Source organism: Aphelocoma coerulescens, chromosome 2, assembly GCF_041296385.1.
Source record: "Aphelocoma coerulescens isolate FSJ_1873_10779 chromosome 2, UR_Acoe_1.0, whole genome shotgun sequence".
In the NCBI taxonomy this organism is placed as follows: domain Eukaryota; kingdom Metazoa; phylum Chordata; class Aves; order Passeriformes; family Corvidae; genus Aphelocoma; species Aphelocoma coerulescens.
In genome coordinates, this window is record NC_091015.1 from 76,345,859 (window position 1) to 76,359,356 (window position 13,498).

Here is a 13,498-nt window from a genome sequence, read left to right on the forward strand (position 1 = left end):
CCATCCTCACAAGATGCCTCAGGAAAAAGGAGCCATCACAGCTGCTGCTGGTGCCAGAGGGAGTTCTAGGTCACTCATCTCTTCACGAGGACCTGAGTAAGTTCAAAATAGATGCTCCAGCCTGCAAGTTGAAATAAGATAATAGCAAACCCCCTGCAGCCAGCAGGAAAAGTTTCTTCTACTAGAAGTAGTCAAAGTGCCTCCCATCCATCAGTGTGAAAATCTAGCCCTCTCACCACATGGATGTGCACAGGAATATAACCGGTGCCCTTCCTCTGCAAACAAGCACAACTGTCTTTACAAGAAAAACTCAATGAGGGGTTAAAGAGGAGACAGGTCCCCAGGTATGCATGTCAGATGGTGGTAGCTGATCCACCCTTGAACATAAAACCAGTCATCTCAAAGTCAGTTGGGGTCAGAGGACAAAACGCAGAACTGAAAGTCTGGCCCCTTGGGGTTATTTCCATGGCCATCTGAAACAGCAGCCAAAGAGGCAGCTGTGAGCCAGGATGCTCCTCAGCCTGCTCCCCTTGAGTGAGCAGAGCTAAAGGCCGAAGAGCTGCCTTGAGCCCAGTTCAGTATCGTTCCAGCAGGCTGCCCCCTGGCCAGGTAAAAAATGCAGTCCCAAGGGCTTTGAAAAAGCAGCGTACCAAGCTGTTTATCCCGGGCAGAACACTTCATCTTTTTCTGTCTGTTTTTCCATCAGTAAAAAGGAAGTGCATACCCACTCAGTAAAGTACTTCGGGAAAAGTACTGTGGATGATTGCTGGTAGGAGGCAGATAGTAATCTTCTCAAACGTGCAAATGAGGGAAATTCTTTAAGAGTTTTCAGTGAGATCTAAAATGCCACATCAATATGCACATAGAAAAAAAAAAAACACCTTCATTGCCAAATTCAGATACTTTTAAAATTTCACCTAAAAGGAGCCCTACAGGATATAGATCCTCTTTAAATGATTGTGTGTATAGCTGAACGGGGAAGATTATTGAGGTTTTCTTCTCTCTAAAACTCCACTGCGTTTTCAGGAAGACACCTATTTTTAAACATCCTCTAGTTTTACACTTGAAACCTCCTTGCTCAGAAACTGGTTTTCTGTAATGGCTCACAGGTATTTTATGTATAAATATATACACATACACACATTAGGCTCTCAAGAAACTGCTATACATTAGGTAGTCTTGAATAATTCATTCTTAAGCACCCCATGATAAATCTCTAGTTGAACAGTATGTGATTTTGCTAGAATTCTTGGGATAAATTGGATGTAAAGTACTGTGGTAAATTTAACTATGCTGAGCATCAAATGTGAAAACTTTACATTGTATATTACATCCTGACATGCACCTGAGAATCATTATTATTAAGGCTTCAGGGAATTTTTGAGGGAACTTCTGAAGTTCTGAAAAGAAATAGAACAAGACTGAGTGCTGTTCTCTATAGAAGTCAAGATTTTCTCAGAGAAGGGAAATTCTATAAGTAGTCTGTATTGAATTAACATAAAGGTTTCACTAAAAGAAGTGCTGTCTATTAGTTTGTGCTCTGAGGCTTCTCACTGAGCACTACCGTTATAAAAAAGTCAGCGGATCTTGGCTTACCTGGTATGAGTGGGTGCTTAGAGCTTTTCTAGGGCTTGCCGCTCCTGCAGTGGGGCTGGAGAGATAGGACAGCAACTGCTGCTGTGAGGGGAGGTAATTTTCCCCTTTTCTGTAGCAGTAGCTGTCACCCCAGATACTCACAACTGCCCCTTGTCAGCAACAGCCAGATGCTTTCCTGGAGGTAGGCAAAGGAAACAGCAGGGACCTGGTCATGCACTGCTCCTCACAGCCTGTAGCTCCGAGAAAGAAGCTGGTCTTCAGTGGGATATTTTGCATGGCAATGGCCTTCATCTCCACCCTTCTCAGGATGTCCTGAAGGTGGGTTGCTTTTACATTGTCCCATAAGTTGGCTAAGTTCTTTCTGATTTGGAAAAACTGGCATTAAAATAATGTTCCATCAAGCATTAGTGTTCCATTAAACTGTTCTGTCGAAGAATTTTGGCACAACCTTCTTCTTTATTTACATGTATACACTGCAGCTCTGTGTGGTGGTACCTGGTATGAACTCCTGTGGCCAAGAAAAGGTACAAATCTGTCCAGTTTCAGGTTAATCACATGATATAGGGCACAGTTCACTGACAGAGCTTCACCTTTTTTCCACGTATTGTTAATCAAACATTTCAATGAACTTCAGCATCACTGATACCATATCTACTTATTTGCATCATATTTCTCTTAATGATATCAGAGCATCTCAGACAAGAATAGCTGTGTTTAAGATGCCATGCTAATATCTCTTTTGGGGACTCTGTCCTTCTCCCTCTGTGGAAGAGTCTCAACTGCTGGGGTGCTCCCCCAGGGGTAATCACAGGACAGCTCATGGAGGCAGGGGAAGCAATCCTCATCCTACTTGAACCACCGCCACCACAGGCCGACATCAGCCTTCTTTTCTTCCAGCACATGAGGCCTCATGTGGCTGGTCACAGGACAGAGATCAGACAAGAGAGCAGCCACAGAGCAAAGCAGCCAGTGAGAAGAATGCCTTCTATCAGAGTCCCGGTGAGGTGTCCTTCGGTACTGCAAGCCCTGGTGAGACTAGTGCTCACACCTCATGCAGCATCCTCCCTGCAGAGACACCTGATGAGGCCAAGAGACAGGGAATCACCCTCAGCACTTTCCAGGCTGGCCCCACTCCCTGTCTGGCCAAACCATTTATGATGGCATGCCAAAGTCTAAGGATAAAAACAAAAAAATAATTAAAATTGGACTGGTTAAACTACTGTTGCCTTTTTGTCTGAGAGGAAGCCCCAGTGATGGGCGGATGGTGCTGCTGACCTGCACTTAGCAGGATAAGGAGCAGGCTGGGCCACTGACATGTAATGAATGCCTCGTACTCAGCACACTGCACATCCAGCAGGGCTCTGAGGGATGTGATGTTAAGCACTTCTGGGAGGGAGATAATTGCTGCACAGAATTATGAGGTCTGGGATGGAGGATTTGGGAGAAGGCAAAAGCTCATGTGCAGTGCATGGTATTATACCATTTGGGTTATATTAAAGGGCTGAGCCAGCACAGGCTCCCCTCCTCCTCCCAGAGATGGAGCTCACCCAAGGCCCTGAGCAGAGTCTTGTGTCCAAACATGAGGCAAGTTTGAGCTTGGGCCGGTGCTCTGGAGTTAGTGTAGATGTACCTGTGAAAAGCAAGTCCCAGAGCTTTGGGCTTTCCACTGCAAATTGCTTCTGTCTTTTCAGAAAGAGCTGCTTCTCTGAAGGTCAGCAGGTTCTGTGCTTTCACAGCCCTTTTACTCCCTTCCACCCATGTATTTTTACTTCTGAGTTAGACAGGTTTCTGAACTTTTTCATGAAGTTGCTCATATTTTCCACTGCATCTCCTTTTTACCTCACCCCACCAGTTCACTCTGATCTTTCTTTCTCAGTAGCTCTAGGTTCTGAACTGTTCATTTAAATACTGTGTGGTTTGCCAGCATTTTCAGCTAAGCCTTTTATTTTATCAGTTAAAGAAACAGGAGACACATAAGGCACTTAACACAAGTGCACCTTGCCAAGATGCCTTCAGTGGTATGCTTTTTCTTTAGGTTCGACCACAAACATTTTAACGTATCTAAATGATTAAAAAGCATTCCAACCCATGCTTGCTTCCCCAAGTATTTTTGCCATTCAGTGGCCCTCTAGTATTGTTTGCCACAGACATGTGTGGAAGAGGTCTTTTAAATATCACTTTTTGAGCATGTTAAGTTAGCTTAGCAGCTCAAAGGTTGCAGGGTTAAAAGGAAATAAGCAAAACATCATTATTTTCTGTGGAAATCTTTTCCCTTGCCTCCTTCCTGGTACAGATATGAATAGAAGAAATCCACAAAGGGGAAAATAATCCCCATTCTATTGAAAATTCTCAAACATGTTAAAATTTATTTGATTACTGGGATGTTTACTTTGTAGGCATATTGCAGATCACTAGGCACAGATCAACAACAAAGCTTCAAGTTTCTTTAGCCTTTATTCCTCTGACTATGAAGCATTCAAATAGTACACAGAGTATTTGCAGTGGTGCATCACAAACCACACAGCCCACCTTTCATAAGCCATGCTCTATCATTTAAAGATGTTCAGTCATCCTTAAATCCAAATGGCTACAACAATAATTAAACATATGGCTTTGCTTTGAATTATCATGGTGCTATGTAATTTGCCTGTTTATAGGGTCTCCTGAAAAATCATTTTCTCTATTTGTGGCCAGTGATTTTATAAATCTTTTTAGTCTTAGGCTAACAAGGTCAGGCTCCAATGCTGAGGAGTGTAGAAAATTTTCAAACACACTGTAGGAAACAAATGCAAGTTGAAAACACAGCACTTGCAGTCTTGCAGCTGTCCCAAAATTTCATAAGGCCAACACTGTAAAAGCCATGGATCTCATTTTCAAATATCCTATCACAGCAGTATGACTGCATCCTTTACCCATTTTCACACATTGATAAGCAATTACCCACGTAGCATACAAGATAGAGGAAAGACAGACGAAGGAGAACTACAGTGATATGAATAAGAAACATGGTTCAAAGCTGGCTTCTCACTATAGTAAGGAGAGAAATATTTGGGGTTTGGTTTTTCATGGATCAGCTGATGGCTGCTGCAACATCCAGCCCTGTTTCCCCCGACCCAAGCTGTTGTTCCAGCCTGGTTTGACAGCCTCCACATGGACTTCTTCAGGTTCAGCTGCACATTGCACCCCTTCCAGAAAGTTGTGCCGTGGCTTCGTCACATTCCAGTTGAAGCTGTTTTCCATCAAAAAAGAGTAAGACATTTCACAATTGACTCTATCTTCTGTTTAAATACTTGAAAGGCAACATCAAAACATGTTCTAGGGTGCAGCAGCAGGTCTCAAAGCTGTTTGTCTGTTGGCTTAAAAAGTGGTACAACAGAAATAGCACACTATTTCCTTCAGAGGTGAATCATTCCCTAGCCCTGTCTTTATAGCAAGTGTTAAGGCCTTTTTTAAGTCACAAAAATATGGTTTATGTATTATTTTGACCAAACTGTGGAACAGCCATTCTGATGAATTAAATGTGTGTACATTTGTGGAAAGTAGAATCTGACACTGATGCACTGTTAAGCTTGCAGATAAGCTCATGGAAACACAAGGAAAAGCAGAAGTTAAGACACTGAATCCTCCACTGGATTAAATTGTCACAGTTCCTTCAAGATGCTTAGATTATATTATTGCCATAGAAATGCTACCGGAGGAGGAGCCAGTCAACCCATAAAACCCAAACACGGTGTGCACTCCCTTCTTAAAAATACTGGGTTTCCCTGCTTGACCAGAAGAAATCCAGCATGGAGGCCAGGCCGGCTGAGATAAAGACAACCAAGCCACATGCGGCAGATGCTGGACACAGATAGGAAACGAGCCTGAAGAACAGCTCAGCTTCCCAAAGGCTTCAGGCACCAGACTGCAGTGAAGGGGAGTGCACAGCTGTGACTCCCTCTATAGAGAGGCATTTCCTTTGTGGAGTAATTTTTCCTGTGCCTATCTTCGGGAAAGAATTTGTGTGTCTGTTAAGTCCCACTAATGCACTCTCAGAAAACCAGAACATGTGCTTAAGGGGTTCTTGTATCAAGTTTTACAGGCATCATTTGAGCATGTGAGTTATCCCCTTGGCTTAGTGGGACCATGCATTCCTGGAGTCCCTGATGATCTTACTGTAGCCTCCACAGTAAACTCCAATTGAAAAAGAAAAGTGAGTGTTACTGAATCAAGAAAGCTCATAGATAATTGAAACATTACTGAGCACCTCCTCCCTCATCTAAGGCTCCATCTGGGGTATCTGATCCTGTGAACGGCTTGCACAATGAGGCACCGAGGTCAACAGGGCTAACAAACCACAGGTTGTGCTTTCTGTTGAGTCAGAGGCTTTGCTGGCAAACATTCAGAGCCAATTCTGCAATGCTCCTCCATGCATGTTCTTATTATCAAGACTGTAGTGCCATTCTGGTGTAATGTTTTAGAGATCTTTCTCTGGTAAAAAACATAACTGTGCATTACTTTTTGTTGTCTCTTAAACAAAAGTACACAAAGCTGTAAAAACACTTCTAATTATGTTGAAAAACCAATCACATTAAAACCAAAGCTGATGCCAAGAACATATTATTCACACAAACCAAGAGATACAGAAACACTTCACTCCACTGATATGGACTGCAGGATGAAGTAAGCAGGATAATTCAGTCTGTTTTATGGAGGCCAAACTCATGGTACCTACCTTTGTATCTCCCCTTTTTGCCCCACAAGCTGCCTGTAATTTTTTTTTTAAATATATCCTTTCCACTTACACATTCTTTTTAACTACTCCTTCATTCCCATTTATTTAACTACTCCCATTCCCAGGGCCTGTCTTCCTGCTGTGTTTTGTCTCTTTATCCAGTTGTTCTCCACACTACTTCTCTCCCAAGTTCAAGGCACCTTTTCCCTACTCAGGTTGCATGAGAAGACACTGTGTTCCACCTTATTTTTCCCAATCTGGATGTATCTTGAGAAGATGCAGGTTAGAAAAGGAAGAACTGAAGCTTCCTTCATTAATTTCTCTATCATCCCCCCTGACCATTTGGTGGATACCTCTTAAGCAGCTCCCAGTGGAAGCAGAGAGGACATGGAAGTGCAAATGCCGGCTCCTTGTTTTCAAATTTGGGACCCGCTGCCCAGCCCTGTTACTACTGAGGCCAAAAACTGAGGCCAGATTCCTTGATATTGTGGAGTTGGTTGGATGCAGTGACAAAAAGGTGATTCTGGAAGCTCACTGCAGAATCCCAGTCCCCTTGACCTATAAGACACAAGTAGATCAGTCTGACTGATAAGAAGTACAGAGTGTGACATAAACGCTGAGCTCTGGAAACACATGAACCACGTCAGTGCACATTTCTTACCTAGTCAGGCAAGGCTTTGCAGTGAACTGAAACATTGAATAGAGGATTATCTGTATTTGTGGGCAAAGTCCTCTAGCTACATCTGAACCACAGATCTTCACATCTGAAAATAAAACCATTATCTAGATTTTCCTCCTGTGGTGGAGATAATATAGCAACGCTGCCAGAGACTTCTATTCCTTATCTCTGCCTTCTGCTGCTACTTTCCTGCTTCCAGGGGAAGAGTAGATGGTTAATAACAGCTCTTTCTTCCTTAGGCAAAAAGGTGACTTCAGTCACAGTACTTCTGTAGAGTGGGTACGAGCCACCACCTTCTGTCATTGTGGTAGCACAGTGCCTCTCCTCTGTACACTCACATGCACACTTGAAGAAAGCAGAAGAGAGAGCAGCAAAAGCAGATCTTTTCTCCAAGGCATGGCAAGCCAGGAACTGAGATGTCTCCATAGCCTGCCCTGCTGCCTCAAGTGAGCCAAGCAGGATGGGCTCAGAGATAGCAACCAAGAGTCCAGACCATAAGGCAAAAACACACTGCAAAAGCAGGTCCAAGATCAAACCAGGAAGGCAGATCCAAGATCAAACCCAGAAGCCAGGTCATAGGTCAGGTCCAGTGATGTCCAAGTAGGGCCATGATGATAAGACAGTGCCCAGTTCAGGCTGGGAAGCCAGTCCAGACATTGAGTTCCAGAGAAAATATCTCCATAGCCAGCCCTAGCCAGGCTGAGCTGGAGACCAAAATACCCCCCAAGAGCTCAAGCAGAAGCTAAGAGTCCCCAGCTGAACTAAAAAGGGGCTCTGCTCCCTTTTAAGGTTGTTGGGTGAAGGTCCCAGATGGGGCTGGTCAGGTTTACTGAGAACTGTTAAGTGCTCTCAGGACTTCATAGAGAGAATGAGCAAAAGAAACTGCAAAACATACTAGTGTATGTATACACTAGTATATATATATGTCACTATGTTAATTCTCTGTTTCTTAAGCCCCCAATTTCTCCATTTTCAAACACCTGGCTTATGATTTTAGAACCTCTAAGGCTTGGAATACACCTTAACTCTAAAAATGTATCTGATGTCACACGGCAAGCAAAAGATTATGAAGTTAAAGAAAGACACAGCTGCAATAAAGAGATTGCAAGTACTTTTAAGCAAAAGTTTCAAGCTGCAAATAATCTGGCCTGCATTCCAATTTGCATCCAGGCTACTTTAAAATCTATTCAAAAACTTTCTAGTTTGCTTGTCTACAAATCATTATAAATCTGGAAAGAATTGTTCTGCACTTCCAACATCCTTCCACATCCTCACTTTTTTTTTTTTTTCCCACACTACTGCTTTGTACTTCCAATACCTGTTGTGTTCACTTTTAGACTGTTTTCCCCAAATGGATTCTCCCTTTGATCTTTCCATTCCACAAGGGTAACTTTTCCAAGCTGCTCTCTATTTTTTATGGTCTTTAGTGGCACCTGTACTCCTTCCTCAGTTAAAAATCAACTGAAACATTCGTTCTTTTTGCCTTCTCCCTGTTCTCTAATAGATATTAATGAGTATCTGGCACATCAGTCAGGTTATTCCAAGCAGTGTGCAGACAGACTTGAATGTAAACACACACAGGGCTGGGCTTGCAAGTGCTGGATTTCCTGGAACAAGGTTATATTCTAATTATCCTGCAGTAAGACATTTCAGGGCTGTTGAAAAAAAGTATACAAAATATGAAACAACAATTCTTATTAATAACTTACTCTACCTCATGTCTCAGCTGAATTTGTTTTTCTCTGTGTTTACAGTCTGATTTTATGTGATAATTATTCCTGGCCAAATTATCTGAAACAATTTTTAAAACATTTAGTTTTGAAAATGTTCCTGTAAAATGCAAATCCCTTAATAGAGTTCAGTTATTATGTTTATTTTTCCCTCTTCATTGCAAGTTTGTGTGATTAGTTTTTAATTTAGTTTATGTTGGAATCTTTTAATATTTAAAATCCTGTCCATGTGCTACCATTACTTCAAACATACAGGTTGAAGTCAGATGGATTTCCAGGCTGTGGATAAATGTTTTCTACTCACATTACTTTTTCAGCTGTGATTGTGTGTTGAAGTCCCACCTGAAGATGACAGCTCCTGCTTTGCCAGAAGAAAGGGTTATGTGGACCCTCCTTGACCTGCTCCACTGCACATATGTGGGCTAGTTCAGACTGCCTTCTTCAGGGCTTTGAGATAACAGAGTTCATTGTGTAAAGAAGCAAATGGTGTATGTAAACACATTTCCACCTGCTGGCTGATTGGTGGGAATGGAGACCTCTGCACTTGAACAGTCACCAGCATCTCGGGGAGGCATTTTCTTCAACCAGCAGAGATAGTCTCAGAGCAAACAAGTGCTTAGGACCTGGCTTACCTAAAACTTGGAAAGCAAGAACACTGCAAAAGCTGTATTACCTTTGAAAAGAGATGGGGGTGACCAAGAAGAATGGTGCATGGTACTGCATGTGAGCATGCAGGACACCGCGAGCGACTGCACACGGTATTTCCCACCGGGTTGTTCTAGAAAATGCAGGTGTGGAGCCAGCATACAGCAAACGTTCCCAGATTGCACAGATGACTCAACAGAACTTCAAAACCATTTCTATGGAAGAGTTATTCAAGGATGATTCATGACCACTGTCAGGAGGAGATTATCCAGGGAGCGGACAAGGACAGTTTCAGTTCTCAAATTGCTCCAGAGAAAATGAATCGGATTCACACTAAACCCTGGCCACCATGAGGGCCCATCATGCCCTGATCTGTAGAGGCTGGCAGCTGCTTAGCATGTCTTAATGGACGAGGTCTGAAATATTTTAGAAACTACAGAGCAGCCCATAAGGCTTGAACCAACAATTTCACACGGCAGATTTGGGCAGGGACTGCAGCTATGTGCATCCAGCGCTTTCACATGCTGGAGAGATGTGGCAAGTGCTCCTCTTCACACTTAATGAGCGTGTTCTTATCAGAAGAGAAGCCTAACATCTAAGAAATGAAAGATGAGGACAGTGGAAAGAGAAAACCAAACTGGATGGAAAGAGCGCCACACATGCACATTTGAGTCCAGGCAGCTTCTTGCACCCTCTTCCATCTCTGTAATTATGGAGGGGCTGCCAGGATCCAGCCTGCAATAAAAGGCATCTGTTCCTGAAGTGAAAACCAGCACTTAGTTGCTAACAGCACACAGTAACTCTACATATCAGTGCAGAGCAGGAAATGAAAAACGCTTTTTCTAGCAATGTTATGATGGCAATTTTAGGTAGATGGAACATTAGCAGCAGATGCCAAGCTGGAAGCTGGCCACACCATTGGCTTTCAGCAGCAGGTTTGGTCTTTGGAAGCTTTTCACAGGCTGACAATGCTTCAGCAGGGTCTACTTTTGTCTGGGATTACAAAAATCAATTGCATCACTTGTGCACAGCATGAATGGTTACCATGTGGACAGCCTCTTCAACCAACTGGCATTAATTCTAGGTTATCACATCAAGGGTGCCACAGGAAGCTTCCTCCACCTTTGTGGTGCAGTTTGTCAGGAGATGATTTCCATTTTTAATCTCAGTTTTTCTCATTCAAAGAAGAATACATTATTTTTCTCCCAACAGGCAAAATTAGTTCGCTCAGGGAAGGTTTGTGTGGTAAAGTGGTAAAGTGTCTTGCGAGCCATTTCAAGGCTTGTGCACATCACCTATGTCACTGTAGTGGTGCATCTCTTGTCTTTTAAATTTCTATAAAATGGGTCTTGAGCTCTAACTACCTTTCCATCCTTCTTTCAGTGCAGAAAACTGTACCAGGTGGTGGGAATTATAGTTCTGCCAATGTCAAACCTCCTTGCCATTGGTAAATCCTCAATCAAAACAGATGCATTTCATACATGAATATCACTCAAGGTGATATTCAGAGCAGAGGGGCAGGTTTCCCAGCTCAGCCCACATATCTTCACTACAGTCTTTTGGAATAGCAGAGACAAACCAAAATGTCCTGAAAGCCATCTGGCTTCAGTCTGGGGCAGTTGCCTAACTTGCTAATATGAAGTTAGCAGAGCACCTTTTATCTCCTTTTATCTTCTCTGAGGGTGGCATGAGGATTAAGACTAGGACATCCTCACCACTAGTCAATGCTTGATTGGTGCCCTCAGCCTATTTGCTTCTCCTTTCAAACTACTCTTGGGACCACCAGCAGTTTGCACAAATCAAAGAAGCTTTCAGACTCCCCCTTTGGTTAGGAAACTTGTTTTGTCCACTTCTGGCGTAAGATTCAGAGAATGGGCATGGTTTAAAAAACATTTTCCTTTTCTACTGCCCCCCCTCCTCCACCACCACAGTTATGCCTTGTATCTGCTGCTGAGACTTGGGACACACTACTTGGCAATTCCACGGTGAATCAAACATGTTACACAATGATTTGATTAAAGAAATCATTCCTCTTCAACTGAGACATCATTATGTCTTGGATCTGCACAAAACGCTTTCCAAACAATCTTTCGTCCAACAGTCCAGAGCAGCTGTTAATATTTAAGGAGCACCAGAAGTTACTAAGTGTCTCTAAAATACCTATGGGATTTAAATGTTCCCTGTGAGGTCTACTTGATAGACTCATTGTAATTTTGACTGGGCCATAGGATTGATTCATCTGCCCCTTGAGTATTTCCTAGTGCATAGCAAAGAAGGTAGCAAAAATATATTTCCATACATATGCATGACACACATATACCTTATGTAACATGTATTTCCATGTGTACTGACATATAAAAATGCACTCAGAATACATTTCACACTGTAAAGTTCACCACTTAGCAGTTGGGAAACACCACAAGAAACGTCACCTGTGCAGCATAGTTTAAACCTGTGTAGTGAGTACTGGAGCCCAACATCATGTCATGCTCCTTTGCTCTGCATGAAGGCCACCCCACGTTCTGCGTGTTGCTGAGGGTGGGACCCCAGTGAAACAGGATCAGATGTATTTTGATCACAGCTCATCCCAAGAAAGAGTCACTGCCCTGGCACTACCACCAGCTGCTCATCACCCCTTCTCTACCAGGGACATAATCACACTTTCTGATCTGCCAGCACAGCTCCATCTGTAGTCATTTCCTAACTCAAATTCTGTCAAATGATCCAGTTTTTTGGGGGGGCAGCACGGGGGTGTGTGTGCTTTTAAATGGCAGTCAAAGCAGTGCCCACACTAAGGCAGATCATTTTTGCGAAGCCAAGGAACTGTGAGATGTGCTCTTCTACCAGCAGACCTAAGAGGTCAGCAACCCGTGAGACAGGATCCGCTGCAGCCAGAAAATTGTGTGTGCTTGCACCATTAATGAGCTCCTGTTCAATATTTCTTTTTGCCATATTGCTCAAGGCATGATACCAAAGTCTTGTAATGGTGCCACTCAAACCCTGTGGTGGAGACAGAATTACTAATATCCATAACACCCGCCACTCTAGTATCACAAATACCCATTTGTTCATTAATTTTACATGCCCAGTTTGATTTTTATTTTCAGAAGCTTTAGCATTATACAGCACTTTACTTGACAGGGGAACAACTTACATTGACTTTTGCTGCAAACATAAGCATCAGCACCTGAAATCTGGATACACTATATAAGAAACACACTTGCTTAAATAAGCTGTCAAACTGTCAAAGCTTGATTAACATCATATAGGAATTAGAGCAGAACCAAGATACAGCTCTGACAAACTCTAGTCTCCATCCTCAGTTCTTTGTCTCATGCAATACCCATTTGCCAATTTCTATATAGAACAAGGAAGGGGACCCTGGATCTGTCCTAGAGCAGATCCTTCCTGTGCCTCCAGCAGTGTCCTGAGGAAAAAAGTATGTATGATTATGCAGTTAAAACTATAAGTCTCAGGGCTGAGAGCATTTTGCAACCTTAATTTTAGCATTGCCCAAAAAGTAGGCACTTGATATTTTTAAACATTAATAAGGAAAAATTAAAAACCAGACCACTATTTCCTAAGTTTATAAAAACACACTGAAAGCCCAGAAATGTGCTTCTGTTTTCTCTCAGTACCCCAGCACAGAGGAGCCTGCATACTGTTCTTGAAGATGTTGCCCACTTGAGCTAAAAGACAACTTTCACTAGTGTTTGAGCATTGCCTGCTATATCTGATGGGCTCTCAGCTGGTACTCATGTTTGTGTCTGTGTGTGTAAATACCACAAACACACGCACACTTTGCCAGTGGATTTCAGTGCTGTTAGCTGACGCTGTAGGAACCGAAGAAATACATGCTGCAAGAGGCACATAGAGTCATAGAATTATAGAATGGTTTGGTATGAAAGAGACCTTACAGATTATATGTTTCTAGCCCCATTGCTAGGGGCAGGGGCACCTTTCATTTGACCAGGTTGATCAGAGCCCCATCCAGCCTGGCCTTGAACACTTGCAGGAATAGGGCAGCCACAACTTCTCTGGGCAACCCATTCCAGTGCCTCACTACCCTCACAGTAAAGAATTTTTCCCTAATATCTGATCTAAACCTTGCTTCTTTCAGTGTGAAGCCATTCT